Here is a 25,186-nt window from a genome sequence, read left to right on the forward strand (position 1 = left end):
TGTGAAGGCAGGCTGGCCCACACCCTTTGGAGACCTGCCCAGCCTGCAAGAGCTTTGGAGAGCTGACTCAGCAAGGTGACGCAACAAAAAGGGACACAAGCAAAAACACAGAAGAGCGCTCAGTGAATAGACACAGAACGCAGAAAACAAGCAAGTTGCGGGGGTTGGGGGGGATAAATAAAAAAATAAATACAGACACAGAAGAATGCGCAGCGAATGGACACAGAGCAGACAGCAAGGAAAAGCTGCAAGGGGGAGGGGGGGGTGGCGTTTAAAAAAAAGTCTAGGTAGAAAAATTGGTCTTGAAAATATGAGTTCCTTTCCTCTAAAAAAAAATTAACAAATCTATCAAGAAAATACAAAACCTAAGGCTGTAAATAAAAAACAGTTGTGTTTAGGCTATTAAAGCTCAGGTTACCTTAAAGGCCACACACACCCTGCTTCACTGCCACTAGCACTCTGCTGGGTTTTGTTCCTTCTTGGGATCAGAGTCTGTATCATCCTCCTCATCTCTTTCTTCTTCACCGTCTTCATTAGAGTCATCATCATTATCTTCAATAGCTTCTCCAGTAAAGTGTAACACTGACCTTGGGATTACATGCTCACGTAACACGTGACCAGTTTCTAAGCCTGCAGCAAGGATGACTTCAGCAGCAGCACCCAGATCTCAGGAGATTTGGGGATGTCAAAAATAATTAAAGGGTCACTGGAAATGGTTTTAGTCTTGGTACTAACTGTCCCACGACCCTTGTGTTTTGGCTTCTTCATAATCGTTTTCAAAGTCACATTCTTTCTTTTGATCCAGTCTACCTGACACCATGTACAATTCATAATTTCTGGCCCATCAAAAGAAAAGGGAGCAGAATCATCTGGTTCTGACCTCTTCCTATTGTCTTTGTCAACACATCATTTGTGAAATACTCATTGGGCTCAAAGTGAAATTCTAAGACAAAACTCCCAGGCTGGCCAGCATCTGACAGCGTTGCTTGAATATCCTTCAGGTGCTTCAGAAGAGGTCCATCATATTCCTGAACCATATCACGGAGCAAGTCAACATTCTTAAAAACAGTCAACCAAAATTCAGGAATTCGTTTGGGGTATTCTTCTTCTTCATCATTTTCCTGATTTTCAGCCTTGGACTCTTCTTTCAGTTCCTCTATAATTTCATCTTCCTCATCTGGTTTCCATTCACATTCTTCTTCCATAGGCTCATAGATTGCATTCAAGATCTCAAATCACTTATCAAATAGAGTTTGATAGAGAGCAGCATACTTTCTTTCAAGATCATGAACTTCCTCATAGAATTTGTCTTCCATCTGTGGACATTTAACTGGAAGATTTTCGAGGGTGTTCACTCATCTTTTAACTACCTTTGGCAAGCTTTCAATGCATCTTGATGTTTACACCAGACCGTCAAGTCTTTCTTGAAGGACGGCAAGAATCTTAGGATTTTGCATCATTTGAACAGTCAGCTGACGTGCTTTGATTTGTGATTCTTCACCAGTTTCTTCTTCTTCTTCAATGTCATCCAAATCTTGATCAAGTTCAGACTGTTCTTTGTTGTCAACGTCTGCCGTGTTGTAAGAACTCCAAGTGTCGGTAGCTAGGAGGAGAGCCAGGTGGCCAGAGCTGCACAGGCAGTGACTCGTGGCTGCTCAGAGGAGCAGGAGGTGGCGCCATGGCAGATGGCGCCAAAAAAGCTGAGGTGTTACTTTTTATTCTTATTTCTTAGAAGTTTCATTCCGCCAGTTCATTTGCTCTAGAATTTTATTTTATCAACACAATTCCTGTATTCTGAGTAGGTTGGGGAAAGGAAAATGATTTAGTAACAAGATTATAACAATATTATCCTGTATGTCAGGTTTATCTACAGCCTTTCACATCCGGTTGCTTTAATACTCACAAAAAGTCATTTAACTGGGTAAAATAATTGTACCGACGTGATAGCCAAGCATGCCTAGCAAGTTAATATGCCAGTCTCAAATATTCATCTATAAGCTTTCAGCAACCCTTGATTGGAACGTATTACCCTATTCTTTCTCTAATCACATCTTTAAATTAGAATAATTACTGCTGATAGGCTAGTAATAATGATATTAAGGATTGTGATTTTGTAGGATCTATGTCTATCAATATATGGTGCACATATTTATATATACATATATAGGTATACTATATTACATAATATACTATAAACACTTGTGGGTGTGTATATATATGTCATTATATATACATATACACACACGTATATATATCATCATGAAGTAGTAATCATCATGAAAACCACTGCCACCATCACCTCTTTTTTCATAATCCACAGTATCTGTGACGTATCTGAAATTGGGGAGGCTATCCTGAAATAGAGCAGTTAGTGGAGGTACAACTTTTAAAGAGGAACAGAGTGAACTGGAGTCTACTGTAAAAATGATGAAGATAGTAAACAGATAAAATTATACCTAATAAGAGGTGAGGAAACATAGACCTAGGCTGACCATATGAGCATCTTCAAATACACTGAAGTTTTCCTTTGTAGCATAGAGTAGACGTATTCCTAGGTGGAAACAACAAGGGGGACACGTTTACATTTCTTACTTCAGAGGGAGGAAATGTGAAGTTCAGGCCTGAAGGCGCTGAGTGCCACTCGCCGGATGCTTCTTGACAGGAGTCACGTGAGGACTTGTTTGGGATGATCCATGGATTCCATTACGTGAGTGATGGGAGCATGGAAAATTTAAGCCATCACATATTTTAAATTCAGATATTTTTGAGCTATGAGGAAGCTTAAATGACATATCTAATAGGGATAGGAGACTTTATATCCAAGCACAGAATACGGATTTTTTTTCAAATGGAACTTCAAAATCCATTTGGGAAAATATGATCTATTCATAAGTAGATGAGAATATAAAATAAATGTTGATAATGGCAAATGAAAAGCGTGGACAATAATAAATGTGGGCATGTAAATATAGCTTTAAAACTAAATTATTGCCCTTCTGTGCAGTTAATTTTTTCCCCCAAACCATAGAAGTAATGGTTGACTAGTGGGCCATTTACACACCACTTAAGTGTTTGGTTGCTAAAACAAAGCAGCTTAATTGCTGGCAAAGGATTCAGCACCGCAACAGAAGACAAAAGGTAGGCATGGATGGAGTGGGGCATGGGCCAGGCTTGTCTATCTTCCCACAGCTTCGCCTCCAGGTCTCCACCACCTCTTCTGCGCAAAGCCCCGCAGGGTGAACCTCCTTCGTAGGAAGCTGGGCACTGGGGCACATTTCACTCTGTGGCTGGCATCAAGTGCACTGAAGCCAGATGCAAGTCATAAACTCAGTAATTATCACCGAGCAGTGCTGACAGGCTGAAACATCCTGCCCCAAAACAGCTCGTGGACTCGAGGCTGTAAAACGTTATTTTTCTTCAGTTAGCGTATTCTGCTGGGTCAGTATCACGCTCCAGGCAACTAGAGATAAGCCTGTGGTCTGTTCCAGCTGTGCCCACTGAATATCATGCTCTGGTTTTATAACCACTAAAATAAGAGTAAATGAATAAAAAAGGGTCATTTACTCTCCAAGAGAAGGGAACAGGAGAAATATCAAGAGAGAGGACTTACCAACAAAATTTGATTGTCAGAAAACAGATGAGCAGGACTTTCCAGTATGGAGGAAATTGAAACCTGAGCTGTTGTGGGAAGCCAACACAAGCATGGCTTAATATCCCAGGAAGGTTCAGAGCTGCAGGCCACAGGTACTGCGCAGCCCGGCTGAGGGTCAGAGGAGAGGACGGGAAGGAGGGTCCAGAAGGTGCATCCAAACCCTCCCCTGTCCACTCTCCCCTCCACACAGGTATGGCCACTTCTCAGCCACATAAAACTCTGGACAGATTTTACCCTTCTGTGTAATTATTTAATTACATCACAGTAGAAATTTGTAGGAAACATGAGAAAGGAATCTGTTTTTAATTTTCTACCTAGTGGGCTAATATTTCCAACACTATTGACTAGTATAAATAGGTATGTGTATGTTCATGTGTATGTGCACGTGTATATCTATATTCCATCTATATGTCTATACCTATACCTACGTCTATGAATATATCTATACCTATGCCTCTATGTCTATACCTATATCCATACTCATATCTACAACTGCCTATCCCTGTACCTGTTCCTGTAACTATACCTAGACCTACGTACTTACATCTATACTAATGTCTATGTCTAGTCTATAACTATATCTCTATCCATACCCAGTATCTATATACCTATATCTACACATACGTCTATACCTCTTCCTGTATCTATATGTGTGTGTATATGTACAAGTACATGTACATGTATATGTATATGTACACCTATATAATATTGCATCTTCTTTCATGTATATTTTTTTCATGAACATCTCGAGCTGTATTTGAGCTGTTGAATTTAGCCAGCAAATATTTTATTCAGGATTTTTGTGTCTGTATTTATTGTTGGAATGTATATTACATTTTATCGTAATTTTTTTTTTTTTTAGTTTAATCTAGTATTAAGAAATACAACTGGCATCTATGGTTCTTTTGCACTTTCTAGATTATCTTGCCTAAGATAAGAATTAACTGATTTTTAAAAATTGGTAAGATTCACCACAAAGTCAAGAGAGGTTTTAAATACCATTCAATACCATTTCAATTTTTAATACCATTTCAATTTTCAGAAGTGATTTATACAAGTTGTTTCTTGCCAATGTTGAAATTTTATACATTTCTTAAAATCTACCCATTTTATCTAGGTTTTCAAATTGATTACCATTTGATTGTTTATGGTCTTTTCTGTTATTGTTCATGATCTCTGTCTATAATTGTGTTCTCACTCATTACAGTTCATTTGTGCATATATTGCTTCTGCCAGTAGGCTAATACAGCAATCAAATAAAAGATTTACTAGTGACTGGCAGATATGGTCAGTAGGTTGTAGGAAATCTTTAAAAATCTGTACTAGAATCTGGCCTGAATTATTTTATACAGAATTGCCTACCTTGGAGGACTGGTATGGGAGAAGGGAGCAGAATCTTGCAGGGGGAAGGAGGATAAAGACAGGTCCAAAATGATTTGAACTTGGTAAGGTTTTTAAAATAGGTGGGCACTATTTTTTAGTAACTAACATCCCTCTTCCTTCACTCCCTCCTTTCAACCTTCCCTCCCTCCCTTCCTTCCTCTTCCTTTCTATGGCTTAATGTGGCATAGATTACTTTTCATTTATGAATACAAAGTTATATAATCTAAATAAAAACTCTTAGAAAACATGGAGTATGGTGTTGGAAATTTGGATCCGAAGGGTATCAGGAATGAAAGAAAGAGAGAAAGAGAGAAAGAGAAAGTGAAACAAAGAGAGAAAGAAAGAGAGAAAGCTGGGATCAGGGGGTCTATGAGTAATGACTCTTCAGACAACTTTATTTTCTACATGTGGCATTATATATACTCAAACTATCGAGATAACAAGCAGTGTAACTACACATTAACAATACTCGTAAATTAAAGAACTTATCTCAGAGTATGAAGATTCAATATTCCTTTGAAGCTACAAAGTGTGTTTGCTCATATTTCTCCTGCCCCCGACAGCTCCATCCTGTTGACTGAAAGCCTTAATTGCTGCATTCCTATGTTAAAAGCGGAGCCATGGAAATAGCACACCTCTCCTCGCGAGACCACTATGCCTCAGTTTCCAACAGAATAGGAGAATAGTTATTCATAAAACACAATATTTTGATGTAATGCATCCTAATTGTTTTTTCTCTGTACATAAAACAGAAGCAAATACTACATTCAAATATAGTCTAGAATATACTAGAATATTCCTGTATAGCTGGGGCAGGCATCTCTTAATATTGTGCTCACATCAATCACTAGTGAACTTCTTGCCCACCAAGGTTACGTAGTGAGCATGGTCTTATGTGGAGGTTGATGAATAGATTTATGTACATTTCAAAGGGCATAGAAATTTAGAGTTTTGAACTTTCAGCCACTGGGTAATAATTTCACAATGGGCAGAGATGATTCCATGGACTGTGCCTTAAATAGGACCTAAAGAGAAGTATGACTTTTAAGAAATTCCCTGTTACGGTATATGCCAAGGAACTTTAAGATGACTAATATTAAAACTGGATATATTAGGTCCTAGCTGTCCAAACAAATAGCATACCATGGGTTGACTTAATAACAGGAATGTACTGGCTCATGTTTTTTGAAGCTGGAAGGCTTGTTTCCTTCTGGGGTCAGAATCTTCGGGTCATCAACCCTTGGGCTTCCCTGGCCCCTCTGTCCCATGCCGAGGCACCTGGCGGCACCTTTCTCTTCCAGGGCTCCTTGACTCGCAGCTTCAGATTGCTTACCATGGCTTCTTCCCGAGGCCTTCCCTCGAAGGTCTCCAGCGACAGGAGCAGGATTCCTCCCGACAGTTCCTGAAGCAGTTAATTCAGCTAGTAACTGAAGTAACCTGGTCGAGAGGGTCTTATCTGCAGTGGGTCCACACCCACAGGGCTAGATTCAGGTTAGGGTTTCCTGGGGTGGGCGACTCCAAGCCACCACCCTGGGAACCTTCTGTGTTCTACATCATTCCTCCGTCTCTTCTGTTACGTCAAACATTGAATAACAGTCAGTGAGACAGATAGACTTTTCTATAGTCAGGGCCAAGAGACAAGGCAAGTGGCCCCGGGACAAAAAGCATTCGGGAATCAGGAAGAGCCAGAACCAGGGCAACGGGATTGTGGGGAGGGAAGTGACACCGCCATTTGAAAGTCCTTCAGAGGATCAGGGAGGAATCAGGTTTGCTAATGTACTTAATTTAAGACCAAGTGTTTCGGTAAGATATTAAATGATAAGGTAAAATGGCAGGTAAGTAAAAAATAGAGTTGAAATATCTATTATCCAAACAATATGGTACACTTATCTATACTTCTCAATGTCGTAAACATACATATACATATATAAAAGTATGATTATGTAGCAATGTGAGCTTATCTTTTAAAATTTTCCCTCATTTAAATATTTATTTAAACACACTTATTTAAATATTTGTGGCTTTTTCTATAAGAAACAAGCTGTAATGCTTTTACTTTAGTATTTGTCCTTCCCTTTAAGATCAGTTCCTAAAAGTGTACCCATATAAGGTAGTTATGGCTTTTAATGCACATTTCCAAATTTCTCTCTTATTAAATGTGTGAGTTTACATTCTCTAATATCATGTGTTTTATATATATCAGCTGTTAGTATTTGTGATAGTGGCATATTGTGATGAAAATACTAACCACTTCAAACGGACACTGCGTTTTGGCTTTCATCGTCTCCTTTTAACTTTCTTATGACTTAGATCAGTATATGTTTTGGAAATCAGTTTTTTCTAATCTTTAAAATATTGAATGCTGCTATCAAAAGAAAGGCAATTTATTGATCGAGGGCTTCTAAAAAGGTGCACATTTCAGACTTAATATATTACCAGAAAGTTAGTGCTTTTGTTGCTTTTGTCAAGCTTCCAATTGTTCCATTATATTTTGAAAATGGGTGTTTGTCTTTTGGTTTTGGTTTGGTGGTTTAGCGTCAATACTGCCGTTAGAATAATGGCAAGATGGGTCGCTGCTCCAGGCTGGGGCTTGAGGCCAAGGAGTCAGTCGTGCTAAGGTTCTGCCTGCACTGAGCCTCCTCATTCTCTTTTGGATTTCTTTCTGGTATCCAGGACTCAGAACTCCCTGCCAATTGGCACCACCTCAATTCAACTACCATTCTGGCACTGATCCCGGGAAGGTGGATTTCAGGGAGCTCACCCTGGTGGTAGCTGGAAAATGTGCTTACTAAAAATTTCTTCACTGAGGCAGCTTCAAAAATCCTAATACATTAACTGAACTGGTTTTCTGTTTTTAAAAGTTTATTATTCGCACTTAGTGCCCTGTCGGATATTAACCAGAGCTTCTCAGTTTTGTTTATAGGAATAAGCTAACATCTCAAAGCAAAGCCAGACAGAACGGTGTCAGGAGCACCTTATGACCCAGTAAATCTGAAACGTTTCTCAGAGACAAAAGCTTGATATCCTTGAGTGGTCTGCTGAGAAAGGAGCCCTGGAGGCCTTGCACCTGCACAGCAGAACTGTGGTTATTAGCCACTGAAGCCAAGGACAAGGCGAGTGTGCTTAGACGAAACAGGACTGACACATTGTGATACTGTCCTCACAAGACCCCTGTCATTCTTTTTAACTTGTTTTCCTCTCCTCTTCCCCTCTCCTTTGCCTATGAACACCCTCCCTCTGATTCTCACCTGGAACTGGTTTGGGGGAAGATTCCCTGTGTTTCTTGCTTGTGGCTCACAGTAGATCACCTTGCCACTGAGGTGTGCTCCTCCTTTGTGGTGCTGGGTAGGGTTGGCCTGTCCATGGGGAAGAGCCGAGCTGATGGGTGCAATGGGCCTGGGGAAGGGCCAAGGTCAGGAAGAACCCGGAAGAGAGCAGTGATCCTGAGGCTACCCCAGCTGTGCTCAAGGGCCCTCACAGCTGGGGAGGAGCCAGACAACGGAGAATCAGGGTATCCTGAGGGCCTCCCTGGTGAAAATGAAGGCTCTTCACCTGAAAATATTCTTAAACTTGTTTTTCTACACAGACAATCAGCTCAAGACCATAAGTCATAATACTGTCATTTTTTAAAGTGTCTATGCCATTTTTTTCCACTTGTCTAGAAGACTGTACATGTAAGTTTAACATCTGGTACTGTGAACATATGTGTTTGAATTTTGTTTTCTTTTTTCTTTCTTTTAAAGATCTGTCATTATTAATATCTGACAGGGAAGGATACAAGGCAAAAGAAAATCAAAGGGACTAAAGGATTATTGTATATAGATAAGAGCAGCCACAATGAAAATTTGATTATCTTCAAACAAAATATTACAACATATTTTCATTCCATGGAAATATTGACTCCCATGCTACTAATAATGGAAGATGTTAACATTCTCACATGTCAATGATGGATCATGAAAACCAAATACAAACTAATTAATACTACTGATTTAGTAGGTATTTATAAAAAATACACACTCAAACCAGGATATTAAATTTTATTTATTTGAATAAACTCAGAATGGTTATAAAATTAGCCATTTCCCGGGAATAGTATTAAACATCTTATATTTTAAAATACAAATTTTTCATCTTAATATATATAACTACAACAAATCAAACTAGATGTAATTACTATAAAGATATGAATATGGATGTGAAAATTCAAAATAATAATAGGATACTAAAAAGACAGAGTCTTCTAGTCAAGCCTTTGTTGATACTGAAAGGGAGTAGGAGGGTTAATGTGGGAGCAGACCCCCAACTATGACCGGCCCCAAGTCAGGAGGGGTGAAAGGTAGATAGGCAGGCTGTGTTCAAATAAATTACGATCTAGAAAATTTTCTTCAAATGTTTACTTTTAGGCTGATGAAGGCATTGGAACTTGGGTAAGATAGTAACAGCTCTGCGCAGAGGCAAGGAGCTGCTGCGGGCTTCTCTGAGGCAAGGAATGACCTGCCTTGGGCTGCTCCAAAGGCTCTGCCTCTGCACACCATGACTATAAACCTCTGCTGGATAAAGGTTTCCTCATGTTCCTAAAGTTCCTGTAGAGTAAGTGCATACTCCTGCAAGCTGCCGGAGCTCTCCACAGTTTGGTCTCTGCCTTTCTTCCTGATCTATCTCTCCTCTTTCCTTCCTATACCAAAAAGAACACCTGAGTCACAAAGCCCCTGAAGTTTCCAGAATCCCTAGGGAGGTTTTCCTGTTTGCTGACATTTTCCATGGCTGTCTGGTTGTTTTCTTCCTCTCTAGGACCACTCTGTTCTATTCATTTTTCTTTAGCAATGTATACCCATGGCTCAAGGCTCAGAATAAACTTCCTCTTTTGTAAGACTTCCCTGAGCCAAGCTGAGAGAAAAGATTGCTATGAGAAAAGAAAAGAAGAGTAAAGAAAAAAAAAAGCACAGAAAAGAAATTTTGTAGTGTCTATGGTATGCCAACGCTGTGATGAGCTTTCACATGTGAGCAGATATAATCCTCAAAACAAAACCATGTAGTCAATTTACTCCCCAACTGCCAATGGGAAACCTAGGTTCAGGAGTGTTGAGTTGATGCATCAGCACTCAACCTGTACTTACTGGTCCACTTTTGAGCTCCTTGAGACCTAAGACTAGAATGCCATGTAATCTCTCAGGCTAGTAGATCAACTTTAAGAACAAAAAGAGGGTGCTTTTAATAATCAAATTGAGTTATCAGGCATAAACAAGGTAAATTGGGACATATGAATACTCTTGTTAGGCCATATATTATTTATTTTCATGTCTGCTATTGTATCTATTATTGTGTTGCTACACAAATAGTGGACAGTCAATACATACAATTAACTAAAATAATCAGAGTTAGAAGCAAATAAAATGCTCACTACAACATTATTCACAGTAGCCAAAAGGTGGAAGCAAGCCAAATTTCCATCAACCAGATGAACAGATAAACAAAGTTCCATACAATGTAATGTTATTTGGCAATAAAAGAAGTGATGGGTACATGGTACAATATAGATGAACCTTGAAGATACCACATTGAGTGAAATAAGCCAGACACAAAAGCACAAATATTGTATGATTTTTTTCATATGAAAAACTTAGAATAAGCAAATTCATAGAGACAGAAAGAAAAAGAGTGGTTATAAGAGTGAGGTAGGCGGTGGACTTGGCCCAGTGGTTAGGGTGTCTGTCTACCACATGGGAGGTCCGCGGTTCAAACCCCGGGCCTCCTTGACCCGTGTGGAGCTGACCCATGTGCAGTGCTGATGCACGCAAGGAGTGCCCTGCCATGCAGGGGTGTTCCCCGCGTAGGGGAGCCTCATGCACTAGGAGTGCTCCCATAAGGAGAGCTGCCCAGCACAAAAGAAAGTGCAGCCTGCACAGGAATGGCGCCACACATACAGAGAACTGACACAACAAGATGACACAACAAAAAGAAACACAGATTTCTGTGCTGCTGACAACAACAAAGGCGGACAAAGAAGATGCAGCAAATAGACACAGAGAACAGACAACTGGGGTGGGGGTGGGGGTGGGGGTGGTGGAGGGGAGAAAAATAAATAAATGAATAATAAATAAATCTTTTTAAAAAAAAGAGTGAGGTAAAAGGGGAACACGGAGTTATTGCTAAATGAGTATGAGTTTTGATTTGGGATAATGAAAATAGTCAGGAAATATATAGTGGTGAAAGTTGCACAGTATTGTCAATGTACTTAATGTCAAAGAATTGTCCATTTAAAATGACTAAAATGAACTTCATGATATGTATATTTTATCATAATTAAAAATAAACAATAAAGCAAATTTAAAAGTACAAAAGACATAAATATTCATTCAGTTTTGAAAATTTTGATAGAAATGTATTATACCACTCTACTAGTGAGCTAAAGGGGATTTGATGCAAAATATCAGAAATTGGTTGGTTTTTATAAAAGGTATTTATTTGGGGTAGAGGCTTACAGTTACCAGGTCATAAAGAGTAAGTTACTTCTCTCACTAAAGTCTTTTGCCACACATTGAAGCAAGATGGTTGCTGACTCTGCAAGGGTTCAGGCTTCCTCTTCTCCTTAAAGCTCCAAGGTCACAGCTTCTTCAAATATTAGCTGTAGGCTGGGAAAAGTTTGATCTCTCTTCCAGGGCTCATTCCTCTCTGTGATCAGCTGTGGCTGTAGGCTATTAGACTCGTCCCTCTTCCCTGGGCTTCTGCTGTGTCTACAAAGCTGTTGCTATTCCTCTGTATTCTTCTCCTATGTGTTTATTTCCAGGGGCTCTAGCTCAAAACTCCAACCTCCCTTCTCTATGGTGCAGTTTCTCTGTGAGTCCCTGCCCACCAAGGAGGCAGGGACTCAACATCCTACTGAAATGGCCTAATCAAAGCCTTAATCATTATTTAGTCAAGTATAAGTGAAACCTTTAAATCTAATATAATCTAATACGCCCAGAGGAAAAGACTAGTTTACAAACATAATCCAATATATATTTTTGGAATTAAAAAACAATATCAAAGTGCTACAACTACACTTATGTTTTATGAATAAAAAGTTATGTTATTAATTATTCAGAAAATTTATCTAGATTGTGAAGCTTCTGAAAATATTTTCAATGTACCTTATAAATCTGAATTATGGAGTAAAAATTTGAATTGAAAATCAGTAAATTTTTGAAATAAGCATTTTGAAAGTGGAGTAATCAAGTGAATTGTAGGGAAAGCATTTACTGGTGGTCTGTTGTGGCATTTTTATCAGGATGAAAATCTTCTCAGCCAGTACATTTGAAAAAATGGTGAAAAGACACAGAACAGCAAAAGGATTACTGAGGGAATGTTGAAAATTGCAAACAGTCAAATATTCCAAAGAGAGCACTTTATGAAGTTGGTGTGGATTCTTTTGGACTCAGTGCCTTCCCATGTGCACATTCTCACCTCTAAGCTGTAGGGATGATCCTGGAGGAAGTCCAGTCATTTCAGTGTTTCTTAAAGCATGCCCTTCATGAACCGCTGTAAAATTTCCTGCCTTATTCCTTAACTTTAGATCTACTTCTGGATATTGCTTTCCTTCCCCTTTCTCTGACCCTGATTGTTGTCTCAGTTCCTCACCACACACTCCATTTGCTGTCCTCTAAATGATTTAGGAAGTTTAGGAACTGATTCCTAAACTTCACTGTTGTGTTCATAGTCCAGTTGCCAGGGACTGAGAGTCCTAGAACTCCCTAGATCCCCAGTTAGAGGGTTTTTATTTGTTTCTTTGTTTTGTTTTTAGCTTGATTTTATTGGTTTATTACTACCTCCTGCTGCTTGAGCTCACTGTTAGCTCTGTGTCCATTTGCTATGCATTCTTCTGTGTCTATTTGCCTTCTCTTCTCATCTTCTCTTTAGGAGGCACCAGGAACTGATCCTGGGATGTTCCAATGTGGGAGAAAGGCACCCAATTGCTTGAGTCACCTCAGCTCCCTGCTTTATTGTGTCTCTCATTGTCTTTCCTCTGCATCTCTTTTTTGTTGCATCATCTTGTTGCATCAACTCGTGGTGTAGGCCAGCTCTCTGTGAAGACCAGCTCTCTGTGTGGGCCAGCTTGCCTTCAGCAGAAGGCCCTTGGAACTGAACCTGGAACTTTCAATACAGTAGATGGGAGCCCGATCTCTTGAGCCACATCTGCTTCCCCTTGTTAGAATTTTCTGTGCTGATCTCCCTTAGATTTAGAGCAACAGCTATTGAAATCCCATTTCCTTTGTATTTGGGTCCCTAGGCAGCCCTTGCCCACCTCTCACATTCTTTCTATATCCCATTGGATGCTAGTCATTCCTTACCATCATCTGTAGCTCAGTCACTGCCTACAATGTCTTACTACAGAACTACTTTAAAGACCCTTCCTCTCTCCACCTGCTCTGGTGTTCTACTAATACCTGGATTATTATAAATCCCATTCTATTTCATGGCACATTGCACTAAGCAACATGTCTGAAAGAAACACTGAGAAGAAAATCTGCCTTTTCTCACATTTGGCTAATGTACTTGCAAGGCATTGATTTGTGATGCAATCAAATAGTGAAGGAAGGGATTGTGGGAAGGTGACAATGGACTAACAGGCAGAGCTCAATGTACTTGTAAGAACAGCTGAGTGAACAACCAGCAAGATGGTGGCAGAGTAAGGAGCTTGTAGAGTCTGCTCCTGCTACAGGGCAGTTAGCAAACACCCAGAGCTATTTGGAGCTAGCTGAAGCACCTGTCTGGGGGCTCTAGGAGGCCAGGAAAGCATCCTGCTACATCTTTGAAGGAGTGGAAGGAGAAGACTGCCCATCTGCAGAGAAGACTCATAAGTAGAGTGCTCCATGCGCCGGAGGCACAAGTCACTTCAGGAGCAGTTCCAAGGCTGGAATTGAAAGCTCACTTCCACAAAACAAGGGAGGAAGAGACTGTTGAGCACCAACTTCAGCTACTGATTAATAAATTCAGCAGACTACAGTATAATCCTAAGAACAGCTAAAATTAGAGCCTGTCCAAATTAGAAAGAGCCCAGAAGTGGCCATCTTAACTTCATGCTTGGCATGAGGGGAAGTGGGGCACATTGGGAATCACAGTGCTGGTGGGGACTGACTTATTTACATCCAGGTCAGATTGCAGCTCTAGCTTAGGCCTCAGCTCCATGTCTGGCAGGGAGGAAGCTACCAACCTCTTTGGGAAATTACTGGCCAAGCCACAGAGGCCAGTATTCATCCTACTCTGGCAGCATGAGCCACCCCAGAAACTATTCTGTGGCTGAATGGGAAGCTCCATTTCCCAAAAACAGGAGAGGAAGAGACAGTTGGCTGCTGATGTCAGCTACTGATTGGTAGACTTGGCTGGCTAAGATATAACTCTGGGAACAGCTGGGGTGTGAATCTGCCAGAGTCAGAAAGAGGCCAGAGACCACCATTTTGACTCTGCCCCCAGTCTGAGGGGATTCTGGGATGACAGAAAATCACAGTGGTTTGTTTCACCCAGATCAGTCTGCTGCCCTAGACTAGGCTTCAGACCCATCTCTGGCAGGGAGGAGGCTGGCAGTCCTTGCACCAGCCTATCCAGGTAACTGCAGGTAACTTTAGCTGGCACAGACTGAAAATTAGAAGTTTACCAGGGCAACTGTGGTCATCTTGGACCCACACTGCATAGACTGCTGCCCACACCTGTAGCTCCATCTGTGCCCCAGGCAGGGTAAAATGGGGAGTGAAGCTTCATCAGTCTCTCTGGGCAACTAAAGTCCAGGCCTGCACAACTTGGATTATTCCACACAGCATGACTCTGTACCTACCCCAGCAAAGGAGAAAGTTGTAAGAAGTTTCATTGGTCCCTGGCACAATGAGGGTAGCTTGAGCTTCCACAGCTAATAGCATCAATTACAACCTTAGCTCCTACTGCACAACCAGAAAGGGAGAAAGAGCAGGAAGCCCTAAACTAAAGAGAAAAACTGCACCAAGAATAAATACTCTAGTAACCCAGATCCCAAGACACCAACAAAAAATTATAATCCACGTCAAGAAACAGGAAGCTATGACAGTTAAAGGAACAAGATGAGCCTCCAGATGACATAAAGAAGTTGAGAAAACTATTCATAGATGTTCAAACAAATCTCCTCAATAAATTCAGTGAGATGGCTAAAGAGATTAAGGATATTAAGAAGATATTGAATGAGCACAAAGAAGAGTTTAAATGCATACATAGAAAAACAACAGATCTTATGGGTATGAAAAGTGCAATAACTGAAATTAAAAAAAAAAACATTGGAATCATATAATAGCAGATTTGAAGAAACAGAAGAAAGGATTAGTGAGATTGAAGAAATGGCCTCTGAAAGTGAACATAGAAAAACTGATGAAGAAAATAATGGAAAAAATTGAACAAGGTCTCATGGAACTAAATGACAGCAAAAGGTGTGCAAACATATATTTCATGGGTGTCCCAAAAGAAGAGAAGGGAAAAGGGGCAGAAGGAATATTTGAAGAAATAATGGTAGAAAATTTCCCAACCCAACTGAAGGACATAGATATCCTTGCCCAAGAAGCACAACGTGCTTCCATCTGAAAAAATCCAAATAGACCATCTATGAGACACATACTCATCAGAATGTCAAAAGACAAAGACAAAGAGAATTCTGAGAACAGAAAGAGAAAAGCAATACATAACATATAAGGGATACCTAATAAGATTAAATGCTGATTTCTCACCAGAAACCATGGAGGCAAGACAACAGTGGTATGATATATTCAAGATACTATAAGAGAAAACTTCCAACCAAGAATCTTATATCCAGCAAGACTGTCTTTCAGAAATGAGGGAGAGATTAGAATATTCACAGATAAACAGAAACTGAGAGAATTTCTAAGCAAGAGACCAGATTTTCAGAAAATTCTAAAGGGTGTTTTAGAGCCTGAAAAGAAAAGACAGGAGAAAGAGGCCTGGAAGAGAATCTAGAAATGACGATTATATCAATAAAAGTGACTAAAAGTGTCAAAAGAGTGGTGAAAATAAAATATGACAGATAAAACTCAAATAGTCAGGAATAAACTTAGCTAATAACATAAAGCACTTGCATTCAGAAAACTGCAGCTCAATGTTAAAAGAAATTTAAAAAGCCCTAAATAACTGGAAAAACATTTCATGCTCATGGATTAGAAGACTAAATATCATTAAGATGTCAATTCTTCTCAAATTGATACACAGATTCAATGCAATCCTGATAAAAATTCCACCAGTATTTAAAAAAAAGTTGAAATCACAGTCATCAAATTTATTTGGAAGGGTAAGGGGTCATGAATAGCCAGAAACATCATAAAAAGGAAAAGTAACCCTCATCTCTAGACTTTAAATCATATTTCCTAGCTATAGTGGAAAAACAGCCTGGTACTGGAAAAAAGACAGACACATAGACCAATGGAATCAAAATGATGGTTCAGAAACAGCCCCTCACATGTATGATCATGGGATTTTTGACTTAGCCTGTCAAAGTCCCACAGCTTGGGCAGAACAGTCCACTCAACAAATGGTGCTGAAAGAATTGGATATCCATGACCGAAAGAAGGAAAGAGGATCCCTATTTCATGCCTTATCCAAAAGTTAACTCAAAATGGATCAAAACCTAAAAATAAAAGCAAGAACCATAAAACTTTTAGAAGAAATTGTAGGAAAATATTCAAGACCTGGTGGTAAGTGGTGGATTCTTAAAGGAGATAAGAGGAGGACTGAGATGGACTACTGATGCTTAATGTATGTAGAAGTTTTAATTAGCTTTACTGTAAAAGTGTGGAAATGTATAGAGTGGCGGTAACACATAGTGAGTAACAGCTATTTTATAAATGGGGATGAGGCTTAAAATGTTAGTATAAGTATGTAAATGCCAACTGACAGAATGCTAGAGAATAATCTAGGAACTGCATAGTACAGTAAACCAAGAGGTGGATGAAAATTGTGGCTGTAGGTACAGATGCAAGAGTGTCCTTTGTTAGCTAGAGCAAATGTATATCACTACTGCAGGGTGTTGGGAATGTGGAGAAGCACGGGAAAGATACAACTAGAGTAACCTATGGACTGTGTTTAGCAGTAATAAAATAATATTCTTGCATCTATGCCAAAGATGTACTGTGTTGATAATGAGGCAGTATGGAAAATGTGAGCCAAATGTACAGTATGGACATGTTAACAATCAGTTGATATTATCTTATCTGTAGCAAATATTCCACCACAGTGTGGTGTGTTGATAGAAAGTTGTTGTTTGGGAATTCTGCACATGTGCATGATTGTTTTATAAGTTTACAACTCCTGTCATAAAAAATATATTTTAACGATAATAATAGGGTGGGTTGTGGGAAAAACACATCAAATGTAAGATAAGGACCATGATTAGTAGTAAGATTTTGACAATATTCTTTCATAATTTGTAATAAACATCTCACAACAATGCAAGATGTTGGTGGAGGGATGATGTATGGGAACGCTGTATGATGTTATGCTTATTTGCTTTGAAAGTTCACAACTTTTACTATGTTTTTTATGTGTGTTCATATATAAATGATATAAAGAATAATAATAGGGTTGGTTGGGGGAAAATACTTTGGTTAGTAGTAATATTTTGACCCTGTTCTTTGACCATTAGTTTAAAAGGTTTAACAACAGTGCAGGTTATTGGTGGTAGGGTGAGTTACGGGAGTCTTATATGATATTATATGTTAGTTTTGTAGTTCACAAATATTATATACTTATTGTTTTTGTACGTTATGTATGAGTGATGTACTTCAATAAATTAATTTAAAAGAAGCATTTGAGAAAGAGCCAAAAGTTGTTCAAGGGCTCTGGGGATCAGTGGACCAGGACAGTGCTATACAACTCCCAGGAGGGTGAAGCACAGAGATGGAGAAGCCAAAACAACAAATGTGAGTTAACAAGACCCTACACTGGTTGGGAAGGGCTCCACTTTCCCATCCCCAAGATATTAAGTTGGAGTAAAACCCCTGGCTCATTGCAGCAAAATGAGAGGGGAGCAGACATCTTCCTCCATGTCAGTTGTTTCAAGGGAAAAAGAGGGAGGTGGGATTTGGGTGCTTTTCTCAGTGAATTTGGCCTGCAGAACTGCTTTGAATTTCTGATCTGGAGATTCAACACAGGAATACAGGAAAGTCGAGACTGAAAAACTTCCATGGAAAGGTCTGCTGAGGAGAGCCTTCTTCTGGCCAGTCTGGAAATTGCATAGACAAAAACTTTTCTTGGTATTATCTGTATTCTATCCCTGGGAGAAATTTTGCACCCCACTAGTGAGTCACTGGCCCAAATGTGATAACTTAAGCCAGACAATTTTAAAGACTTAGAATAAGTTGAATCAAATATCTAAGAAAAGGTGTGGAGAAAAAATAATAGGCAAGAGAGAGAAACTGGCTATCAAAGTAAACCCACCAACATCTTCAGATTCCTAGACATCAGCAAAAAATTATAAGCCATACTAGGAAACAAGAAAAGATGCCTCACCCAAAAGAACTAACCAAATATCCTGAAGAGATACAGGTTTTAGTACAATTAATAAGTGGTAATCATACAACTCTTCTAAATCCCTCAAAGAATTTAAAGAAAATATGTCTAAAGAAATAAAGATTATTAAGAAGACCCTGGGTGAGCATAAAAAATAATTTGAAAGCCTGCAAAGAAAAGTAAGAGAACTTATGGGAATGAAAGACATAATGGATGGGATGAAAATACATTAGAGGCACATACGAGCAGATTTGAATAGCTCAAATACAGTATGTTATTTCAAAGACAGAACACCTGAACTGGAAAAGTCAGGAGAACAGAAAGAGAAGTGATTGGAAAAATGGAATCGAGTCTCAGGGAATTGAATGAAAATGCAAAATGCACAAACATTCACATTATTAGTGTCCCAGAAGGAAAAGAGAATGGAAAAGGGGCAGAAAGATTATTTGAGGAAATAATAACTGAAAACTTCCCAACCCTTATGAAAGATATAAATATTAATATCAGAGAAGGATAACACACCCCAAATAGAATAAATTTGAATAGACCTACTCCGAGACACTTATTCTTCAGAATGTCAAATATTAGAGATATATAGAAGATTCTGAAAGCAGAAAGAGAAAAGCAGAGCATCACATACAAAAGAAACTCAATAAGATTAAATGCTGGTCTCTCATCAGAAACCATGGAAGCAGGAGGAAAGTGGTATGATGCATTCAAGGCACTGAAAGAGAAAAACTGCCAGCCAAGAATTCTGTATGTGGCAAAACTGTACTTCATAAATGAGGGTGAGTTCAAAGTCTTCACAGACAAACAAAAACAGATAGAATCTGTTACCAAAAGACCAGAATTGCAAGACATACTAAAAGGAGTGCTGCAGCCAGAAAGGAAAAACAAGAGTGAAAGATTTGGAGAAGAGTTTAGAAATGAAGATTATTAGGAAGAGTAAACTAAAGGATAAGAATACAGACAATAGAGCAATATGACAACAGAGAGCTGAAGGACAAAATGGATGAAGTAAGTAATGCCTTTGCAATAATAACATTGAATGTTAATGGCTTGAACTCCCCGGTCAAAAGACATAGACTGGTAGAATGGATAAAAAATATAAGCCATCTATATGTTGTTTAAAAAAGACCCACCTTGGACATAAGGATACAACCATATTACAAGTGAAAGGTTGAAAAAAGGTACTCCATGCAAATAGTAACCAAAAAAAGAGCTGGAGTAGCAATATGATATCAGTCAAAAATGATTTCAAATGCAAAACTGCTATAAGAGATGAAGGAGTTCATTATATATATTATTAAAAGTGGCAATTCACCATGAAGAAATAACTGTAATAAATATTTATGCACATAACTTGAGTGCACCAAGATACATGAGGCACACATTGTCAAAGCTGAAGGGAGAAATAAACATCTCTACAATAATTGTTGATGAATTCAAAATACCACTCTCAGTACTGCATCGAACATCTGAATAGAGGATAAATAAAGAAACAGAGAAGCTGAATAATATCATAAATAAACTATTCCTAAAAGATATCTACAGAGCATTGAACACCAAAACAGCAGGATATATTGTTTTTTCAAGTGCTCATGGATCCTTCTCTAAGATAGACCATATATTGGGTAACAATACAAGTCTCAATAAATTTGAAATGATTGAAATTATACAAAACAATTTTTCTGATCATAAATTTCTTCATGAATGATGCCAGAAATTAATAATGGATGGAAAAAGGGAAAATTCATATATATATACAACACACTCTTAAATAATATATATAAACAACACACTCTTAAATAATCAGTGGGTCAAAGAAGAAATTAGAAGAGAATTCAGTAAATATCTTGAGAATATGAAAATGAGAACAGAACATATCAAAACCTATGGGTAACTGCAAAAGTAGTCCTGGGAGGGAAATTTTTGGCTCTCAATGTTTACATTATAAAGGAAGAAAGAGCTAAAATTGAAGATCTAACTGCAAACCTGGCAGAACTAGAAAAAGCACAACAAACTAATCCCAAACCAAGCTGATGGAAAGAAAGAATTAAGATCAGAGCAGAAATAAATGAAATTGAGAACAACAGTAACAACAAAACAATAAAGAGAAACAGCAAAACCAGAAGTTGGTTCTTTGAGAAGATCAGCAAAATTGACAAATTCTTAGCTAGTCTGCCAAAAAACTAGACAATGTAGAGGAGACAGACAAATTCCTCGAAACACACAAAACACCAACACTCATCCTAGAAGAAACAGAAGACCTCAACAATTCAATCACAAGAAGAGATTGAAATAGTCATGAAAAAACTCCCAAAAATGAAAAGCCCAGGACCAGAAGCCTCCACAGGTGAATTTTCCCAGTCCTTCAAAGACAATCTAATACCAATCTTGCTCATGCTCTTCCAAAAAATTGAACAGGAAAAGAACATTACCAAACTCAGTCTATGAAGCCAACATCACCTTAATACCAAAAAACAGATAAACTATAAGAAAAAGAAAATTACAGACCAATATCTCTAATGAATAGACATGCAAAAATCTTCAACAAAATACTTGCAAACAGAATCCAAAAGCACATTAAAAGAATTATGCAACATGACCAAGTGGGTTTTATCCCAGATATGCAAGGGTGGTTCAACACAAGAAAATCAATTAGTGTAATAAACCACATTAATAAATTGAAGAAGAAAAATTACATGATCCTCTCAATCAATGCAGAAAAGGCATTTGGCAAAAATACAGCACCCTTTCTTGATAAAAATACACCAAAAGATAGGAATAGGAGGAAATTTTCTCAATATGGTAACGTGCATATATGAAGAACTTAGAGCTAGCATAGTACTCAATGGTGAAAGATTGAACGCTTTCCTGCAGAGATTAGGAACAAGACAAGGATGCCTAGTATCACCAACATTATTCAGTCTTGTGCCAGAGCTTCTAGCTAGAACAATTAGGCTAGATAAAGAAATTAAAGGCACCCAAGTAGGGAAGAAAGACAGAAAACTTTAACTACTGGCTTATGATAGGACCCTACATCTAGAATCTCCTGGAAAATCCACAAAAAACTACTAGAGGTAATAGATGAGTTCAGCAAATGGCAGGATACAAGGTTAATTGCAAAAACCAATAGCTTATCTATACACTACTGATGTGCAATCTGAGGAGAAAATCAGAAAAAAATTCCATTTGCCACAGCAACTAAAACATCAAATATTTGTGAACAAACTTAACCAAGGACATAAAGGACCTGTATTCAGAAACCTACAAAACATTGCTAAAAGAAACTGAAGAAGACAAATAAATTGAAGGAAATTCTGTGTTCCATGGATCAGAAGACTAAATATCGTTAAGATGTCAATTTTACCAAAACTTATTTACAGATTCAATGCAATTCCAATAAAAATCTCAAAAGCCTTCTTGGCAGAAATGGAAAAACCGATTATCAAATTTATTTGGAAGGATGAAGGTCACCAAAAAGCCAAAAGGTTCTTAAGTAAAAATGAAGTTGGAGGACTCTCACTTCTGGACTTTAAAGTATGTTATCTAACTACAGTGGTAAAAACAGCATGATTCCTAATTGAGAACTCAGAAATAGACCAGCTGGGCCAGAACAGTCTATTCAACAAATGGTATTGCGAGATCTTTCCATAGCCAAAAGAAAGAAAGAAGATCCCTATCTCATACCTTACACAAAAATTAAATCAAAATGCATCAAGGACCTCAATGTAAATATTTTTTAAAAATCCATAAAACTCCTGGAAGAAAATCTTCAAGATCTCATGGCATGGTAGGCAGTAGTTTCTTAAACCTTACACCCAAAGCATGAACAACAAAAGAAAAAAAAGATAAATGGGAAGTCCTCAAAATTAAATACTATTGCACCATAAAGAACTTTGTTAAAAGGGTAAAAGGGCAGCCACTCAATGGGAGAAAGTATTTGGCAATCACATATCTGATAAGGGTTTAATATCTATAATATACAAAAAGATCATAGAATTCAACAATAAAAAGACAAACTACCTGATTGAAAAATGGGCAAAGTATTTGAAAAGACAATTGTACAAAGAAGAAAAACAAATGGGAAACATAAAAATACATTCAACATCAGCAGTGATTAGGGAAATGCAAATCAAAACTACAAGATATCATTTCATACCTGTTAGACTGGCCAATATTAAAAAGCTGGAAAACTGTAAGCGTTGGAGAGGATGTAGAGTGATTTGAACGCTCATTCACTGTTGGGGGAAATGTCGAATGATGCAGCCACTATGAAGGACTGTTTGGCAGTTCTTAAGTAAATTGAAATTAGACTTGTCCTGTGACCCAGCTAGATCATTGCTAGGTATATACCCAGAAGAACTGAGAGCGGACAAGAACAGACATCTGTACATTGATGTTCACAGCAGCATTTTTCACTATTGCCAAAAGCTTGAAACAACACAGGTGTCCATGAACTGATGAATGGATAAACAAACTGTGGTATATACACATGGTGGAATGTTATGCAGCAGCAAGAAGAAGTGAAGTCGTGAAGCATATGACAATATGAACGAACCTGGAGGACATTATGTTGAGCAAAGCAAGCCAGGCATGAAAGGAGAAATACTGTATGTTTGTACTATTATGAACTAAATATACTGTGTGAACTCATGGAGTTAGTAATTAAAATATAGGTCACCAGAAAATAGAATGAGAGTAGAGAATGGAAAGCTGAACTGTGCAGAACAGTTATAAAAGGGTGTTTGTGAGTGCTTGGAAATGAATAGAAAAGGTTAGAGCTTATCATGGTGCTTGTAACTAGCAGTGCTACTGCATGGCTATGACAGCAGTTGAAAGGGAAAGTCTAAGGTCATGTATATTACTTGAAGGGAATCTAAAAACTGTAACAGGATGTATAAGACAATAAAACCTCATGTAAAACACAAATATGGGTAATATTACATATATAAGACTGTTTTTACAAAATATAAATACAAATATACTAGAAAGGAGGAAAAAGAATAGCAACCATGAATGGCAGGCAAGGCATAGAAAGATTGAGAGGTGATGAGTTTTGTTTGTTTGATTTTTGTTAATTATTTGAATAATGAAAGAGCTCTGGGAGTGATTAGGGTGACTAACGAATGTACAAACATGTGATTACACCAAATACCATTGATTGCACTCTTTGGGTGGATTTATGCTTTATTAATATGTATCCATAAAATTGAAAAAAAGAAAAAAATATTGAGGAAACACACAATACAAAAAGAAAGCTTTGGGTTCAAGGATGATAAATATTTGAAATATATTATTATTAAAGCACAACTAATTAGCTGTTAGTACAAATAATTTTTTTGCCTTCTATTCTTTTTTCAAGTCTCTTTTAAGGCTTTCTCTTACCTGGTAAGAACAGGCAAGTTATTCTTTATTTTAAGCCTCAGATTTCATTACGTGACATAAATAATTAAATTACATTTAAAATTGCAGGTTTGTATTATTTTAAACATGCTATGATACTCTATACCAAATGTATATTGTACTGAATAAAAACTAGAGACACAAAACTTATGCAAATAAGTAAGGGATGTGATTGGACCCAAACAACATCAAGGTTCATAAATTTCTCTGAAATGATTCATCAGAGAACAATTATATCCTCGTGTGAATCAGTAATTTAGCAGCAGCAACAACAATAAATAACTGATCTCCTAGTGTGGAAAGAGTGAATCTTAGATATGCAGATTGGACAGCCCCAGAGAACTGTGCACTGGCTTACTTAGGGCTCCGTTTCAAACTGACATTAAAATCTGCTTAAAGAGAGTGGCGACTTCTGAGAGCCAAAAGATAAATCTCGACTTTTTACTACACATAAGTTCTGAAGTTTGGGGTGGCAAGTATAAGCACAAAACATTTCTGATCTCCAAATATACTTCCATGAAACCAACTCTGGACTGTTTGAGTAAGGAATTTGGTGACAAGCATTCAAACCAACTTGTTAGGTGCATTTATTCTTGTAATTGTTCTAGCACCTTCTGCTGCGGGAGTGGCTTGTTTCTCTGCTTCTTGCCACATGATGATGTCTTCTTTTCTCCAGAGTCTGTGACTTGAGGTTCTGTTTATAATATCGTTGGTAAAACAGATTAAGGCCTAACCTGAGCAGTTGGCTGCACCTCAATAGGACTTTCAAAGACCCTGCTCCCAAGTGAGTCCAAACCCCAACCTGCCTCCACAAAGTCAAAGACACTACTGAGAGTGGGTTCATACCCACAGGTTCATGGTTAAGATGGAGGACACGTCTTTTTGGGGGGACATGGCCCAATCCAGCCAGTGGGAGGAACAGAGTGTGAAGTCATAGCGCAGCCAACACGAAGTCAGAGGCCACCAGGGTGGACAGAGCCGCCCCGGGGACGGCGCCGCAGGCAGGAAGGGAAGAGCAGGGCACCGCAGTTCCAGGCGAGCTGCAGAGCGCGGACCTGGCCACCACCGGGCAGCGATGTCTCTGTGGGAATCTGGGCAGCGCACGTTGCGCGACGCGGGCGGGGACCGGGGCCCCGGCACGAGGAGGGGAGTGGAGCACGGGGGCTTCTCGCCCCCACGGCCCCAGCGGACGCCCCGCGCAGCAGGACATCTCCCCAAGGGCTTGGA

At 38.7% G+C, this 25,186-nt stretch overlaps 1 pseudogene; it reads right to left on the reverse strand.

Moving 5' to 3' along the window:
• Positions 1-451: 451 nt before the first annotated feature.
• LOC101440292 (nucleosome assembly protein 1-like 1) lies at positions 452-24,853 on the reverse strand (annotated as a pseudogene).
• Positions 24,854-25,186: the final 333 nt, after the last annotated feature.

This window comes from Dasypus novemcinctus, chromosome 5 (assembly GCF_030445035.2).
Source record: "Dasypus novemcinctus isolate mDasNov1 chromosome 5, mDasNov1.1.hap2, whole genome shotgun sequence".
Lineage (NCBI taxonomy): Eukaryota > Metazoa > Chordata > Mammalia > Cingulata > Dasypodidae > Dasypus > Dasypus novemcinctus.